The sequence below is a fragment of the Carassius gibelio genome, chromosome A6 (genome assembly GCF_023724105.1).
Source record: "Carassius gibelio isolate Cgi1373 ecotype wild population from Czech Republic chromosome A6, carGib1.2-hapl.c, whole genome shotgun sequence".
NCBI classification, from domain to species: Eukaryota; Metazoa; Chordata; class Actinopteri; order Cypriniformes; family Cyprinidae; genus Carassius; species Carassius gibelio.
In genome coordinates, this window is record NC_068376.1 from 22,322,555 (window position 1) to 22,341,175 (window position 18,621).

At 37.3% G+C, this 18,621-nt stretch overlaps 1 pseudogene; it reads right to left on the reverse strand.

The window, feature by feature from the left end:
* Positions 1–18,621, reverse strand: part of LOC128015713 (gamma-aminobutyric acid receptor subunit gamma-3-like) — a 114,941-nt pseudogene that overhangs the window by 95,098 nt on the left and 1,222 nt on the right.

Consider the following 18,621-nt stretch of genomic DNA (forward strand, 5'->3'; position numbering starts at 1 on the left):
GGCAGGGAAGAGAGCAGTGCAAAGCCATGAAAAGAAGTAAAGGTATAGGGAGTTTCTTTCAACAATTTTTTAAACTTAATGGATATATAGAGGGATGTAGAATTTAGCTTTTGTTTTTTTTGGGACACTGGCGGCCACCCCATTTGGAGGCAGTGCCCCAGCATAACCCCCCCCCCCCCCCCCCCCCCCACTGAAAATGCTCTAGACACGCCCCTGCTCCTACTGTAAATAACATCAACTCAACAAAATCATTCAATTTGCAATTTCACAACAATATCATACACAATGCATATAATAGCAAAGCCAGTATAATAAAGGCCAACCAAAGCTCAAATTTCTTTATGAAGAGTAAGACTGCTTCTTTATCCTCTTTCTTCACCTCCTAACAGGCAACAGCATAATTAGCTCAGCGTCTGTAGTTGGACTGACAGATATAGTAACAATCTAGAGTGATTACTAAAGGCATCTCAGCAGCTGCCTCCAAAGTGTTGATGCTAGTGATGATTTTTCACGTCTAGACTTTATCAAAGTCACACCAAGCAAGAACTAAAAGAAACAGACAGCTTTTTCATTCATTCATTCATTCCATTTCATTTTCATTCCATTTTTAATCCGTTAAATACAATATTTAACGGATTTCCCCCAAATACCGTTCCTTCTTTAAAAAAACTGCTCTGTTGTGCTTTGCTTTCAAATATATATGCCTTGTATTTATTCTCTCTGAAGCCGTATGAACACCTATTCATCAGTAGTCAAAATTAAATGTGGACATGAGGGGTTCTGGGAGGCTGACTGTAATGAAAGATTGCTTAGGCAAATCTAGAGTGCAAAACTGCATCAACTCCAAAACTGCAATGCCGCCTGAGATGCTACAGTTCAAATTTCATCCCAATCAGCTGCCTGCAAATATCCACCGCCTGCCGGAGCTTATATTAAAACTGCAGAAGCTCTGAGACCTTGGTCGTGTTAGAAAGCCATACAATTTTAATGTTATTCTGTGTGGGAGGAGCTGAGGGAGGTCAGACCGTCACAAGCAATGGGTAGTACGATACATTACTGGTAACTTACACCGCTGTGAAGTTTGGAGTAGTTGTTTAGTTGTTTAGTGTGTGTTGCCCTCAGGAAAATGTCTGTGCTCTTATTCATTAACCTCAACTGACCTGAGCAAGTGAAATAACAGCAGGGGGAAGCTGAGCACTCACCAATCAGCACTATGGCTTGGGGCAAAACGAATGTCCCCCTTAAAACATTTGCTGGAAATCATCCAATAGCTGATTTTAAAAGCTTCTTTGGTTAGTGTCTAAAGTCTAAAAGAACAACGCAGTTTTTTCTGCATTCTGTACGATAAGGGTCAAACTACTTTTAGAGAGGAGGAAGCAATGACCTGCCAATCAAACGACACCTCTCCTTGTTGCTATACTTCTACATTGCGTTTCAGACTATAAAAAGACCTTTGGATTCATTGTGGACTAACATTTCCAATGAAATGCTCAACAAAACTGCTAAATCACAGAACATTGTTCTAAATCGCAAAGCTGAACTAAAAAGTGCTGAATGTTCCTCAAAGCACATTTCTTACCGGAAAGATCTTTCACATCATAGTGGCATTTATGAGTCAACAACAAAGAATCGCTGGCCAACACCTTTCATCTCCTCCTGCTTGGCGTGGGTGTATTCATAATGTTCTCACAGCATGCAATCCAAATTTCAGCACAGTTCTGCAACAAGACAAAGCTTGTGTTTACTTGCATTTTACATATGAGCTTTGATTTCCAGTACACCAATGGTACCTCTAGGCTTCTAATGGATCATAGGAGTATTTGGACCAAAATGCAGTAGAATTCTACACCCCACTAATACCACAAATTGCTCTATTATTTATAACCTCACACCAGTTCTCTGTGTGTAAAGTTGGCAATCGAAAAACACTGAATGCATTAATCGTCCAGATTTTCTTGCTTTGGGTGATGATGAACTCTGTGAATGCATCATCAGCCAAGCAGATGTCTTTGAGGCCAGCTTGCATTTGTGTAAAAAAAAAAAAAAAACACACTCCAGTGTCCGATGACATACTCCACTCAGCACTCCATGCTGTTTTCACAGATTATAATTTAAATATTTCACGGTTTACAGAAACACAATATCCCTGTTGTCACAGTGGCCAAGAATACATTTTAGCCAAAAAATATGATCCAGTAACCAGCTCCATGTCTATGGGATTCAAAACTCTGAGAATAAATTGACAATCTGGGATTCAAAATCTCACCAAGTCTGACTCTCCATGCTGCCAAGATGGCAACAGCCGCCTCCGGCTAACGTCACAGACAGTATGTCCATGCTTTTATAAAGTCTATGGTGGGAATTTACAGATTAAAGGGTGGTGATATTATAATGAGATCCCTTTGCCACGTCACCAAGGGAGCTAAATCAGACACGCTCGTCTTCTCAGACACTTGCAGAAAAAGGGTTACCAAAACAAAGTTACTGGTTTAATCTTTTTCATGTTTCATTGGTTGGTAGATCCACTGGGGACCTTACAGCACTTAAAAGTCAGATTTTCATGATGTCACCATTACTTTTTTTATTTTTTCTATTCTATCTACTTATTTTTCTTTGTGTGTGTGTAGTGTACATATAATCAATAATTATAATGCTGTCTTTTTTAACTTTTATTCATCGAAGAATCCTGCAAAAAATTATCACAGTTTCCAAAAAAAAAAAAAAAAATTCCAATAAGATACAATTCTTTGCTATTGACTAAGAAAGAAATGCACTTTGATGAGCATGTAGTACTTTTCAGCTGTGTTTTTTTAAAAAGGTTTATTTTTATTCTTTTTTTTTTTTTTAAACATCCATAGTAAACATGTTGTCCACGATCTGTCCACTTCTGCTAGTGCCATAGGGAGAATGCTTTGTCCTGGTCCAAGAGAAGAAATCGCAGGGAAGGAGAATCAATAGATCTTAATCAGAAGATGTGGTCAGAACCTCAGCGAGGCAGATGATGCCTCAAGAAAGGCTGACGTGTGGGAGTGTGTAAACATCCCTGGGGGGGCGAGTGCAGCTGAACTGTAGCAGGGTAATGACCAGTCAGAGAAGGAGTTTATGTCACAGTGATGTTGAACCATATCAATGTCAAACACTCAGATGCACAAGAGACATCTGGGGAGATGGGGAGGGCATGATAAACAAGGCTGATATGACCAGTGGGCAACTGATCTCTCTATCATATCTTTCTCCCTCTCCTGTCTTTTCTCATCCCATCTTTGCCTATCTTTAGCTTCCATAATGGCCTGATTTTTGAATTCTTTCCCTATATATGTAATTTGACCCTAAATAAAGGGCATTGATAAAATGCTTCTTTCACTCACATATACAGACATTTTTTTTTGTCAGGCAGACACCTATTCCCATCAACTACAGTTTAGAATCCTCCACATATAAAAAGCTAGTCTTTCTTTCTGTAATTTTGCTATTATTATTAATCAGAAATCTGTCCATCACACATTAGGCCATGCATAACGCAACATACTGTAATAAGAAATTACAGTACATTTTTAAAGATTCATCATAGCTGTATAAATTTTCATATCTTTGCTATTTATTATTATTTTTAAGAATTGTATAAATGTATAGCTATTTCTTCCACCATGGATACGTACAAAAAGAAAAGATTCCCCAGCAAGATTTATTTATACCATCAATTTATATCACATAATGTTATCGAACAAAATACATACAACATTTTAAAGACTTTAACTTTAAAACTGCATGAACATTCATTGAGCTCCAATGCAAACCAGTTACTTATAAACATGTTTGTCATCTTTCATAATGAGTGACACTACAACTATGTCCCCAACTCTCTCAAATTCTCCTCTACATCTCCATACATCACCCATTTATCTTTTTATTCTCCTCCATTTCTCTTTCACTGCAAGCCCTTACCATAACCAGACAGGAGTGTTGTATTGTATGTGTTTGTGTCTAAAGGAAATAAAGCGAGAGAAAGATGGAATGTGACAGACAGAGAGGAGTCCTGGAATTACACCCTAGTCAATTAGTGTGACATACGCTGACAGAGACGCCACACAAAACAAAGCTTGTGGCCACAGGCACAGTTTTGCCTTACTAGTGCAGATCAAATTAACAGTGTCCTTGTCAAGGCGAATAATTGCATTATTCCCATGGAGAGAATTTATGAAACTTGGCAGAGATCTTGTCTGATTGTTGGCATGAATGATACAGCAACAGGTGAATGATATTGAATGTGGTATATTAGTTATCAATATCCATGACTTGCCAATCATTTAAATTTGAATAATCATGTTCTGTGATTGTCCTTAATGTATTTAACTACGGGTAAAGCGATACACAGGAAAAAAAAGACAAGAAATGCAGTGTACCGTATTTTCCGGACTATAAGTCACACTTTTTTTCATAATTTGGCTGGTCCTGCGACTTATAGTCAGGTGAGACTTATTTATCAAAATTAATTTGATATGAACCAAGAGAAATGAACTAAGAGACGTGAACCAAGAGAAAACATTACCGTCTACAGCCACACGAGGGCGCTCTATGCTGCTCAGTGCTCCTGTAGTCTACACTAAGCTGCATAGAGCGCCCTCTCGCAGCTGTAGACGGAAATGTTTTCTCTTGGTTCTAAATAAATGCGACTTATAGTCCAGTGCGACTTATATATGTTTTTTCCTCATCATGACTTATTTTTGGACTGATGCGACTACTCAGGTGCGACTTATAGTCCAAAAAATACGGTATATAATTACACAGGTGGTTACCCCTTGATACCTACTTTTCAGGTCTGGGATTTACAATTTAAAACTCTCTGAAATTCTTTGGTCTTCTGTTGGAACATGAATTTTTTACTATTTTCTACATTTATTTTCTAAATTGTTACTAGAATCTAAAGACTTATATGCAACATCCACAGATGAATACTCTTCTGATATAAAAAAAGCTGAAGAAATACATGTACAGCTTTTCACAATAACTTATCTCCACCTCACTTTGTATCTGAAGCTAACACTTGAGATAAGTGCTCATGATCCTGCGGAGGAGGGTGATCTTTAAGGCTTACATCCCGGCAGAAAGGTGTTAAGCGTTCCTTCATGCTCACCTTTTCTGCCTAATCAGGATTGTCAGACTTCTTGCACACTCGCTGGATTATGAAGCATTTCAGCATCACTACACTAAATAAATGGGGTCTAGTACAGGTGAATGAGCAGAAGTGTGTCTGGCCGATGCTTTCTGGCTTCAAGCCAAAAGGGTTTGGATTAATGAAGCCAAGTCTGACTCTCCTTAGCTCCCAACCTCCACATCATACTTAGTGATTATTTTAACGTATACCTGTTCTAGAGACACGTTACAACTTTTTGATAAAGCTCTAATTGGTTTTCTTTTGGAAATATGTTTCAAATGCACACTGAATGCATTTATGACTGTAAAGCATAGTCCATCTGTGTGTCAAAATCGTGAAAAAAGAAAAGAAAATTTGTCCATATCGCACAGTCCTACTATATAGGCTCATTACAGGATGAAATGTCAAGGGGTTTTGAAATATTCCATGAGCAGGGACAGATATCTAAGTTGAGACCTGGAACATGTCACTGATGCGTACAGGGAAAGAGAAATATTAGGCAGGTGGCATGACACGGAGGTACCAGACCTGTAGAAATGGCTGGGATCAGACTGCCGGTCTTCTGAAGGGCCAGAGGAAAACAGAGAAACAATCTGACAGCTGGGCTCTCTGACCTTTATTAATAGGGATTAATAAAGACTAGCGGCCAATTTCAGCACAATAACCACTGGTAAGGCTTTAACCAGGAGCGTCAAAAGAATTGAATTTGTTGCTTGACAAGTGATGAATATCCACTAGACATATACCTTAAGCAATAGTAATAAATGGATAGTGCCCCCCAAAAAAACAAACTTCTGCCATCATTTGCTCACCCTCATGCTGCTCCAAACCTGAATGACTTTCCTTCTTGTGGGGGAACACAAAAGATGACTTTTTTGAAGATATTCTGAAGAATGGTTAAACTGTTGTTCTTACAATTAAAGTCAGTGGGGAGGGGGGGGGGGGGGCTTACCTTTATTTAATCTGAATGAAAGAGATTTGATTTCTTTTTCTCTAGTTAAATTAAGTCCATTTCATTGAGCTAATTTAGTTGGATGATGCCAAATTATCATATTTAATAGTTTTAACTTAAAGTCGTTAAAGTCTATCAAACTCGATTTACAAAGGATTCTTATATTCATTTCATGCTAGTCCAACTTTATTAGGCATTAGTGTCACTATACCATCAATAGCATAGGTTAGCATGCTAAATATGGCTATTGTATGTAATATTTACATCAATGTTTACCTTATGTAATCCTGTAATTCATCTGCACTAGATTTCTAGCATAATTGAACAATGAATAGTCTTTCCTTTTACTCAAAGCACATAAAAAACCTTGATTTAAACATTTATTCACCCAAAATGGTCTCATGCAAAGCATGTTGAGAAGTATATGATATATAATTAAAAGAGTATAATTTAAAAATTAATGTCAGCAACAATTATTTGAATTGCTGCAGCACAAAAGGATTAAGTACACTTTACAAATCAAAGTGCATTGAGTGTTATGAAATTCAGTTAAAATGCTCGAGTGGTTTTTATTTAGTTTCTCTTAATTACATAAATTGTAGAAGCTGCAAAAAAAAAAAAAAATATATATATATATTTTTTTTTTTTTTTTTTTTTTTTTTTGAGTGTAGCATTTTTCAATGTTAAACAATTTTTCATACAGGCCTGGAACAACATGAAGGTGGGTAAATAACAGGATTCAAATTTTTTAGGGGACTATCCATTTACTTTTGGTCAACCAATTTACTTTTGTTCGCTTATATAAGAACTGAAATAGATCAATGCTTATTTTTGTATGTAATATTTACATCAATGTTTACCTTATGTAATCCTGTAATTCATCTGCACTAGATTTCTAGCATAATTGAACAATGAATAGTCTTTCCTTTTACTCAAAGCACATAAAAAACCTTGATTTAAACATTTATTCACCCAAAATGGTCTCATGCAAAGCATGTTGAGAAGTATATGATATATAATTAAAAGAGTATAATTTAAAAATTAATGTCAGCAACAATTATTTGAATTGCTGCAGCACAAAAGGATTAAGTACACTTTACAAATCAAAGTGCATTGAGTGTTATGAAATTCAGTTAAAATGCTCGAGTGGTTTTTATTTAGTTTCTCTTAATTACATAAATTGTAGAAGCTGCAAAAAAAATATATATATATATATATATATATATATATATTTTTTTTTTTTTTTTGAGTGTAGCATTTTTCAATGTTAAACAATTTTTCATACAGGCCTGGAACAACATGAAGGTGGGTAAATAACAGGATTCAAATTTTTTAGGGGACTATCCATTTACTTTTGGTCAACCAATTTACTTTTGTTCGCTTATATAAGAACTGAAATAGATCAATGCTTATTTTTGTGATGAAAAGCCTCATATTCTTCCTCCAAATATCTAAAGACTGTTAATATGATATTTCAATTGCATAAGCTATATCCATTTTACCATGAAGTAAGCAAATCAGACCTTGATCATGAGAAGTTACATTATTGAAAGGGTGCTTGAATGTCTGTCCTTGCCAGCAGCTGCACATCATACTACGGATATTGTTCAGAAATCTCCGAAAGGAAGCTCCTTTTTCATTCTTATAGACTAGAATGCCCTGAGTAGAGATGGAAAATGTCAAAGTAATTTACTTATATCTTCTCTATTTTTTGAATGCTAAGGTATGCCTAAGGATGCCTGCGACATCAATCATTTATTCCAGCAAAATCTAAAATTTTATTACATGCTCCGCCTCCGTTTTGTGTCAGTAAGAACGTTCTACCTCGAACAATAATTTTGTGATACCAAACAACCATTCTTACTATTCAAATTTATCACAGTTATATCATATGGTATGTATTCAGTGCTTTTTTCGCTTCCACAGACCCCAGAACAGGATGTGCAGATTGCATGGAGATGAATGACTTTCAGTGGAACACAGCTCATTAAATAAACATACGTATAAGACACAGAGACAAGGAGAGAGGGAACACAGTAAAAGACTGAACAGAGTAAATGGTAGCACATTAAGCCACGTCCTGTGAATATGCTAGTGGTTTTTATTTTTAATGTTTATTATTTTAGTGTAAAACTAACTGTACTCTGAATAGCAAATAAAAATCAAAACCTTAAAAAAAAATTAAGTATCTTAAAGTAAGTATCTGATTAAAAAAACTGTATAATTGATCACAAAATACAGTTATAAACAGAAATATAGTAAAACATTGCAATCTAAACTGAGGGACAGATTTACTACACGGAAAATTTGCATGAATGTGCAATCCTATAAAAGCACCAATGGGAGTGGAATGTTCTGTGGCAGATGTAGATTTAAAATGGGGGGGGGGGGGGGGGGTGGCTTAGTAAATTGTGTTGCGTGATTGATTCATTTAAATACCCTTCTCCCATAAATTTTGTGTCTGACGGGAAACTCATAGAAATACATCTGCAATAAGGTCAGCCACAAAAATAACACTATGCTTTTTCAGCACACATTTTCCACTGTTAGTAAATCTGTCCCTAATGATTTTCCACTTCATAAATGTTAAAGGTGCCATATAATGCATTGATACAAAGTTTTAAATTGTTCTCTGAAGTCCCCAGAGTGTGTATGTGGAGTTTTATCTCAAAGTACCCCACAGATAACTTTTTATAGCTTGTCGAAATTGCATTCGGTTTAGGTGCATGTCCCCTTTAAATGAGAATGAGTTGGTGCTCCCGGCTCCCTTCCAGTTTTGCCAAGTCTGTCATTTTCCAGCAGAATTTGGCTACTTTAACACTGTTGCGGTGGGTTGCTTTTCATGTCCGTGCGGAAGGGTTTTGTTGTCCGGTGTAAAAAGCGGACTTCCCTTTTTTTTTTCCCGGAACAATAAGATGTAACCACCGTGTGCTCAGCAATCTATAGACTCCTATGTTCGTTGGTGCATCCAAACACACTTTTAATGTCTCTTTGGCACTGACATTGTTCTTCCATCAGCTACAGCAAGAGAACAGTAATGGCAGACCCCAGCTTCTCACTCAGGGCTGTGCATATGCTAACAGATATGTTTAAAAGAACAGCAATTACACTGTTACAAAAGATCTGTCACATTTGATCAATATACTGTATGTATCACTTTGGGTGTGAGATTACTGATCATGGGGTAAATATTGCAATACTTTTGCAATAGATTTTGTTTTTCTCTCCCTTATCAATTATGAGTCAATATTGTGCAAACTAAATGTTAAATTATTTTTATCAGGATTAAATTGGCCAACCTACTCACTGGGCATCACCATTTACTATTAAATACCTATATCTGTTGAGCTTAAGGCTATTTGGTAGTAATGCCAACAAAATCAATCAGATATTTGGCAAATATGTCACACAGATGTACAGAGCAGTGCACAGTGGCAGTGGCAGAGTGACATATCTGTACTTGTACCAGGACTATGTGGATAATGGACTGATGCTGAGATTGTACACTCATTCTGGCAAAGTACACGTTCTCATATTTTTTTTGTGTTTAATGACTGATGATAAAACAAAGTTGCTTTTGCTGATGGCAAGAAGGGCCTAGAGGTGAGGGCATGTGCATAACACAAGTCTGCTTTATACACTCTCTCTACATACACACACACAAACATTTTCCCACACTGGTACTCTTTTGCCTGAAGGATTGTGTGCAGTACCTCTCTCTATATTCCTCTCTCTCTTCCTGCCTCCCACATTCTGTCTCTTTGTTTCTGGCCTATTACTTCTTTCTCACCTCACACTGTCTCTCTGCTGCGATAAAAATCACAACATAGTAATGACCAGACTGCCTCCCCCCACTTTCTCACACCACCCCCACCACGCCCCCAGCTTTCTCCATCTCTCTGCTGCATAGATGAATCCGAGCTAACCCAAACTAGCACTTTATAATGAGTGTTCCTCTAGGGGGCTGGTCAGGGGGGCTTATCCAAAGTGAAGCAATTCTTTTTCCCTCCGTTTATGCAGCAGACAGAGCAGATTGCTGTAGCACGTCTGCCACTTGCCATACGCCATCCGCCTTATGAAGGAAACTCGCAAGGATTGCTCAGGATTTGCTTCTTGAATTCCAATGCGCATGTGTCACATGCGTTTAATGTCCCTAAAGTCTTTTATCTAGTCTCTCCTTTAGCCTGGTAATGATGTAGCCTAGCTGAGTAAGGCTCAATGCACATGAAAAAGAAGAGAAGAGGGAGGCTGACCCACTTTGAAGGGTTTCCCCTACAGCTCAGCCCAAAAGAGAGCTGACACAATTGGGCCACTGTGACACTGCTACTGCTGCGACAGTTGTGGTTTCAATACCAAAAGTGAACACACACGTTGCGCACATGCACACTCCACAAAATCTATGAAGACATCTGATTTAAAGGGGCAGATCTTCAGAAAAAAAAAAAAAAAACTGTCATTATTTACTCACCCATGTGGTTCCAAACCCAAAAAACTATTTTTTTATGAAGCAAAAGTATTTTTTGTTACATATACACATTTGATACATTGACAAATTGAAGTAGTCTATAAGACTTACTTTGTGCTGTTCAAAGTCTTCTGAAGCTATTCAATGCTTTTTAAGAAAACAAACTGCCGTCAAAATACTAAAATCAAATATCATTATTATTCACATATAGTCTTCTCCTTTTCAGTCAGTCAGATAACAGAGTCAGTGATTTCATATTCGAGAATGAATCAGTCAGATCTGGGAACAAACTGTTTAGATTATCAGTGAATAAAGATTTACATTACTAACACTGTAAGCTCCATTCTTATTGTATTACTTCAGAAGATCTAAAATATAGCATACAAATTATATTGACAATTTTAATGGTGCTTAATGGAGATATGCTAAGATTAATCCTAAACGTAGTAGAAAGAATATATGTACTTTAAATTTTTGTGCATTTTATCCAAAAGCAAATTACATTCATTATTAAATAATGGATTTTATTGGCATCAATGGTTCCATGGAACCTTTCCATTGTACAGAAAGGTTCTTTATAGTGGAAAAAGTTTATTTAGGTTATTAAAATGTAATTCGCACAAAAAAAAATAAAACTGTTATCTTTATAACTGTTTATTGAAAGTGCTTTGGGGATCCTAGAATTTTTTTTATATGGCATCAGTGTGAAAACTCCCACCTGGACAATGAATTTATTGGATCATTTAAGGTACACATTTTATCAGTTCATGGAATGCCTGTGAATCGAACCCATGACCTTAACATTGCTAGCATCATGCTTCTAGACAAATGTATAGGGAAAAAATTTGGGTGAATAAATATTAACAGACTTCTTATTTTTTGGTGAACTACTCCTTTTATCTTAAGATATCATCTATAAACACTCTGATAGAAAGTGTATCTGTTTACAATGGCTTAAATGAGTTGCTATGCTGCATGTAAAACCAGCTAATTAGTCTGTTTAATATGCATCCATCTTTTCCAAAACATCTCAATGTGATTTAGTCTATTACTGTTGTATTGCTTGTTGAAAAAAAACATCTGCCCCCCCCCCCAACACACACACACTGCACCTGCATATTAGCTTTAATGCACAAGTCGTTTTCATGCTTTTAGAATGCCGTTCACTAAAAGCAGTAGCCATGTGTCCTTTTTAAAAGACAACCTTGTAACTAGCTGATTGAGCATAGCACAGATGGCACCTTGAACACTAGCCAACAAAAGAAACAAAACCAACAAATGAATGCTGAAGAGGGAAGAGTGCTATATGAAGCTAATACCTAGAAGTCAATAAATCACTGGTCAAATCACTGCAAAAATGGACCCTAATGAGAAAACAAAGCTGATAAAAACAAGCCTGAAGCAACAGGTTCTTTGCAGCCTTCCAGCTAATTCACTTCGACAGATGCACTACCATCCGTTGACAAGCTCCACAAAACACTGCCGTGTATAAGGACTGACGTTAATGTACTATTAATCACAGACATTCGGGATAATGCACCAGTGCCATAATCAAATCAAATCTTGTAGACAAGTTCGAGGACAACATCATGGAGATTCAGTGAATTGGCAGTGGCAAGAGTTTACAGATGCTCCTCTTATCGTAACGGGCATAATAAGAATAGAATAGAAAAATAACCCGAGAGTGCCTTGTACAACCTCTAAGTCTGTAAAATGCAATATTAGGACTATAACAATATGCAATACATCCATCAGTACAAGGGGATTCCAGAAAACATGCTGATAAAAAGTAAAGGAGTCTGTAATGTACCAGCAGAGCTCTTGATTTAGGTCTTTGTTCTGTAATCTTCCCATTTTGCGGATGCAATAGGTCTGAATCTTTCATTGTTAATGTATTTCACAATACTTTGTTGGTGCACATAAAAAAAGGAATATGCTGCATTTGTAGATATTTAAAAAAATTTCAGAGGACAAAAATGGAAAACAAATTATATATGTTTCTGTAATAAAATCATCCACAGGAATTTTCCATAGTGAAAACAAAATCAATATCTATCAAATTTTATTGAGGCGGGTTTATTGAACAACCTTGGGATTTATGCACAAATGAAAGGATGACTCTACATGAAGTATTATTTTCAAGCTAATATCAGACTTAATCGTGTCTAACAAGAACCTGAATAAGTTTTCATCTAGTGCTGATGGTATATGTAGCTGTGATGCTCACAGTGTTTCCATCATCTGATGTCTAAATACATGAGACTTTATCTCCAGAACTACTCTGAAAGACACTTTTTGAGATTTTCACCATTTCATTTGATTAAAACTATTATCAAATACACACTACAACTCAAGTATCTTCATATAATAATAATAATAATGTGTCACACTACTGTGTTGACACAGTACTCACACAAACACGATGATGGGCTTAAATTATGATGATGGGCTTATTCTTGACACTAGAACTACAGAGGCAGTCCCCGTTTTTAAATTTGAAAAACTTTGTTAAAATAAAACCCATATACCCCGACTTTTCCTAAATGTGTGTATATTTTATTATAACATTGTTATTGTATGAAAATTACAAAACACAAAAGATTTCTGAGTATTTCTACCTTGAATGGCCAAATGAGTCAAATTGACCGTTCACGTTACAATAGTAAGAATGTATAATTTCTTATTTTGTGACTTTTCCCGCGGTTGGAGATGCACATTAATGTTGCTTAGCAACTTCTAGTTCTAGTTGTTTTTATATTCTATTGCTAAGCTAAAGCCAGGTGGACACACCTACCATAGTAATGCTATAGCTAATGCATTTTTTTAGCAACAGAGACGATGTTTATTACATATACTATCATATCTATCACTACTATCAACAGATATATTTATTCATGGATCATGATTCCAGTGGTGGCTGTGTAGAATTGTTTCCAGTTTATCTGATCCAATCATTCTCAATTACTCCAGAGCGTTGTAAAGTACAAAAGTAAAAATTTATTGAAAAAGATGTATGTAATCATCTCCAATATACACAACATTATATCTACAGAAATATTCAGTGTCAGTTCATATTTGATGGCATTTAGACTTTCAAATAAGCTACAACATTTTCAATGCAGTGAAAAACTTTTGCTCTCCCGCTTGCTAGACACAAAACAAGACACGCACATTCGGGAAAGATCTACGTAGCTCTTTTAAATATTACAAAAATATAATATTGTTTAGGGTGATGACGTCATAAAATATGACAACAAGCATTCAAAGTTTCATTGTAAAACATCAAAAGATGCTTTGAATGTAAATATGATTTGACAAAAATAGCAATCAGTTCAGTCTAGTATGAACGGTCAGTCAGAATGACCACTATGGCCATTCTAGTAGTTATAGAATTCCAGTAGTTCTAGTGTTAAAATAAATCCAGAGAAGGTAAATCCAAACAAAGAGAAGTCGAAGTCGTCGAGACTCGACAGCAATGAACAAACTAGAGAGCAGATTAAATACACAACCAGACTAAACTAATTTATGAACACACACCTGAACAGACTGACAATTTACTCAATGAATGGAAAAGTACAAAAGAAAAACAACATCCAAACTGAATGATAGGGTGACAGATCGACCCCTTCCCGGAAGGTGTAACCTCACGTAGAAGAGAGAAGGATGAAGGATGGTGAAAGGATGGCAAAGGGCAAGCACGGCAGCAGAGAGATGCAGGAAGAGGTTCAGGAGGAGGACGACAAACAAAATCCAGTGAGGTGTACATGTAGGTGGAGGAGATGACCAGGGAGGAGCCTTAAGTTGGTAGTTGTAGACCCAGGGCCCAGCCTGGACTCCAGGGCAGCATCGCTGAAGGGAGAAGCTAAGGCATGATGGAGTGACCGAGGAAGGAGGAGGACCTGACCTGGCAATAGTCAAAGGGGTGGAGGGCCAGAAGGCAGCAGATTGCCCGCAAGTCCGTAGTGGAGGCATGGCAAAGTCCAGTCGGAGCTGACTGAAAGAGGGAGACCGGTGAGGCCATGGCCAAAGGGCCGATGGTCCACAGCAGAATCAAGGGTGGGAGGATCATAGGTGCATTAGTCTGGACAGCTGTACAGGGTGGAGCAGAGGCTTCCAAGGCCAGAGGCGGAGCCACAGGCTCCTCAGGTCCAGGAGACGAAGACTCCCGGCAGGCCCAAGAAGGAGCCCCATGGAGGAGGTGACATAGAGAGACTGACAGGGGACGAATATGACTGGCTGAGAACAGAGGAGAATGAGGAAATGCACAAAATCGAAACAAGAATAAAAAGTCTCTTAAAGCAGCTTGGAGAGGAGGTGGGAGAGGGAGGCTGGGCGGGACCAGCAAATCAGACAGATGAACAGAATTATGCAGGCTTAGGGGAAACAAAGTCTTTAACTCTCCAAACTGAAAAACAGTGTCCAAGCCCAGTAAACACACACTCTCACTGGCGGGAGGGTGGATGGGGCATGCATCCATAACCTTGAATTCCATGAGAATTCCCTCCAGCATGTGTGGCGTTGCTGGCTCACACACCTGGTCAGATGCAGTAGTCAGCTCAGGCTACACGTTGATGGCAGGCTCATTTGTTGCTTCTCGCGATGGCTTTTCCAAAATGCTGGGCTCAGCAAGACGCTCTGTGCAGCGGGCTAGTGACTGGTTGTGGCACTGGGTCTGGAGTGGGACTGGTGATGTCCTCAACGGTGAAGGCTGATCCACAGGAAACTAGCACCCACCTCACATTTTCAGCGAAGCTCCCTCGAGAGGGTTTTCCGGACAACTGCTCCGTAGTAGTGTTCCACAATTCCACAAGTAGAAATGTGCAGAGGCAGTCAACTGGAAAGTGGTCTGGTGGTCGAGACTCAGGAATTCCACCAGGTGCTCCTCGAGCGAGTGATCTCCCTGCTTAAGGGACAGCAGGGTGATTGTGGCAAAAAAAAAAACACTACACAAAAAACACTGATCAAACAAAAACAAGGTAAAAGCACACTGCTTATACTTTATGGTCGGGTCTTCTATCACACTACAGTGTGGATTAACTCACATGAACACGATGATGTTGATAATAGGTAGTCTTAATAAATCCACAGAAATCCAAACACAAAGAAGGCTTACAACACACATAACATCGACAAGACCTAAGGCAACAATGAACAGAAAGAGAGCAAATTAAATACGAAAGCAGATAAATGACACACACCTGAACAGAATGACAAAAATGAACGGAAATGGTGCAAAATGAAAACAAAGTGAATAAACCAGTGACAAAAAGTAGTAGTAATACTACTACTACTACTACTAATCACTGCAACAATTTTAAGGGATATCATACAACAGTATATTTTTTCAACTGTTTTAATCAGTTTGGCAAATCTTATTTATATATATATTTTTAAATGCAATGTTTGGATGTAAATTAATAGTTATATTTTCATTTGGTAACATTTTTTAATTGTTAAAGTTTTATTAATTCATTTAATTAGTCTCCAATTCAATTCAATATTAAATATTAAAACTGAAATATTAATACAAATGGATTTCATATGGAACTAAACTAAAAGGTAGCTTACTTTGTAGAGTTTAATTATGAACAAACAAGTAATGCTTACATTAATTCTCGAGGTCTAACAAACATGTGTAAAGCATTTCCTTTCCTGTCAATAGTAAATTACTATTGTAATAAATACTGGTATGATATGGGAAAAATATTGATATAATATTTTGGCCACACCGCCAAGCCCTATCATAATGAATCATTTGTGGTATTTGCAGTAATGAAATCATACCTGCTGATTCAATACACATAACTCATCATGAAGCCGAACAAAACAGCATAGCACATAATACTGAAACGCTAGCGGATAAATAATTATGGTCAAAAGAGGATTGTCTTTTATTTGCATTCAATTCTTATGCTTCATGACAAATGATTTCATAGCATGTGAAAATCGTCCAAGAGTTATTCCTTTTCTCTTTTTTTTTCTAGCCTCGAATTCTGCATGGAGAAAGAAAAACAAGAAAAGGACATTTCTGACTCACAACAAACACTCCAAAGTAAAAAAGAGAGGGATAGAAAGAACAAACAAAAGAGTGTGTTTCTGCGTGTGTGACTTGAAACAGTAGGTCCAGTTGTAGGAAGTGTATTAGAGCCCCTTACATTGACCCACTCTGCAATTGAGTTGACAGATCTGAGACGTGCTCACCAGCTCCATTCCTCAGTTTCTTAGGACTTCACTGGAATCTTTCTACTTCCTTAACAGTGTCTCATGTAGCTGTCTTCATACATAGTATCACAGCCATTCAGTGGCATGCTTGATTACATAGCAGTACAGTCCTCTCCAGAAAGACTGAGCTACAAAAGAGAAAAACAAAAGCTATTTCACGGCAAGGTGGCTCTGAGGCAATATGCTTGATTTGTGTGGGTTGTTATAGGTGTGATGTGTGTGTGTGTGTATAATAGAGCAGATGAACATAGTCTGACTCTTAGAAATCAGACATGCGTATAAGAAATATAATTTGGAGACTCTCATCCATCAAACATGGAGGTTGTGCTTCTCATTGAAAGGAAACAAAAAACAGGTAGAAACAGTGAGATTTATGCACGGATAGGCTTTCTAAAATGCTTTGAATCCAATAAGACGCAATATATCACAACGATGCCACAAAACCAATAACAGACCTGACAGATGTGTCAAGAGTGGTTGTGATGTTCTGCGGTGACATCTCAGATCGAGTACAGAATGCGCTGCTTGAATTGCAGATTGCGATTTCTTCTCATGACATTCTATTTAGTTGCATTTACTAGAAAATAGCATCAATCTCAACCTTGAGATATGTTTAGAAATTAAAATGGCATGTTATTCTGATGAAACGCCTGGAATTTCCCAACAGATCTATGAAACCTGCACTCATAGAGGCCCTCTGTAAGCAAATATAGCTCTTGAAACACATGAAAACAAGCAGATCTGTGAGATTACATGCAAGTGTGGCTTGTAGTGCAGTCCATGAGACTATTAAGAGCACTGTGGTGTAAAAAAAAGAAAAGAAAGAAAAACATAAAAACTGTAGGGGGAAAAAAACATGAAATGTCTGTATAAATAAGTAGAAAATCACAGGAAAATATTCCACTGCTCCAGGAATTCAATTACTTAATGCAAAACCATAAACCCATGGACTAGCTGCAGCTAACTCTCAATGTCTCTCAAACAGTGAATACATTTGACATTTTTATTCGTCATAGTATAAGGAAAATTGTGTCGCTTAGTGTAATTTTCAGGTGTATTCTTTTACTCCACAGCAGGACGCTAATGCACTTCACCAGTTTACAAAAACAAGAATTGTTGGGGTAAACAAAGCAGTTTGACTTGAAAGCAAATTCAATTTATGTATATGACATACATTTGTTTGCATGTCATGACTGTAAAATGAAGCTCCAAGATGGGTAAGGCTGAATGCAGTAAAGCTAAATGGATTTCAGCACCATGGGCAGCTCCGTGAAGCTCCACAGAATCCTCAATGACTGCATTTAGAAAACCACTCACCTCCAATATCCGGCCGCAGCTTTTTGTCATACTCCTTTAGTAAGTTGTTTAATATTTGCGTTGTGTCCGTCTCGTGGGTTTTGGGGGCCAACATTTGATTCACAGTAACGTCGTCGTACTCATCCTCAGAAGCGACTGTTTGAGAACTGAAGAAAAAGAAAATGTATTCAACAGGTCACCGTGGAGGTTTAACTTATGTAAAGACACTTCAATAATTGTTTTGAACTACTGCTCACTACTACTGAAATATGTTAAACAACTTCAATTAATACATTTATGTCAAAATTATAGTTACAGCAATCTGGAATAGCTTTAGCTTATTAGTCACCATTTTATAACCTGCTAGTTTTTAAAGCATGGAGGACTAATTAGCAATCAGACAATAAAACCAATATGAAAGTAGAAACTGTTTCACAATTGCACACACATAAAAATGCAAGTTAAAGGCTGGGTTTCCTAAAGAACTAAATAGAACTTTACTCATTCGTACAGTAAGTTGGACGTGTTCTT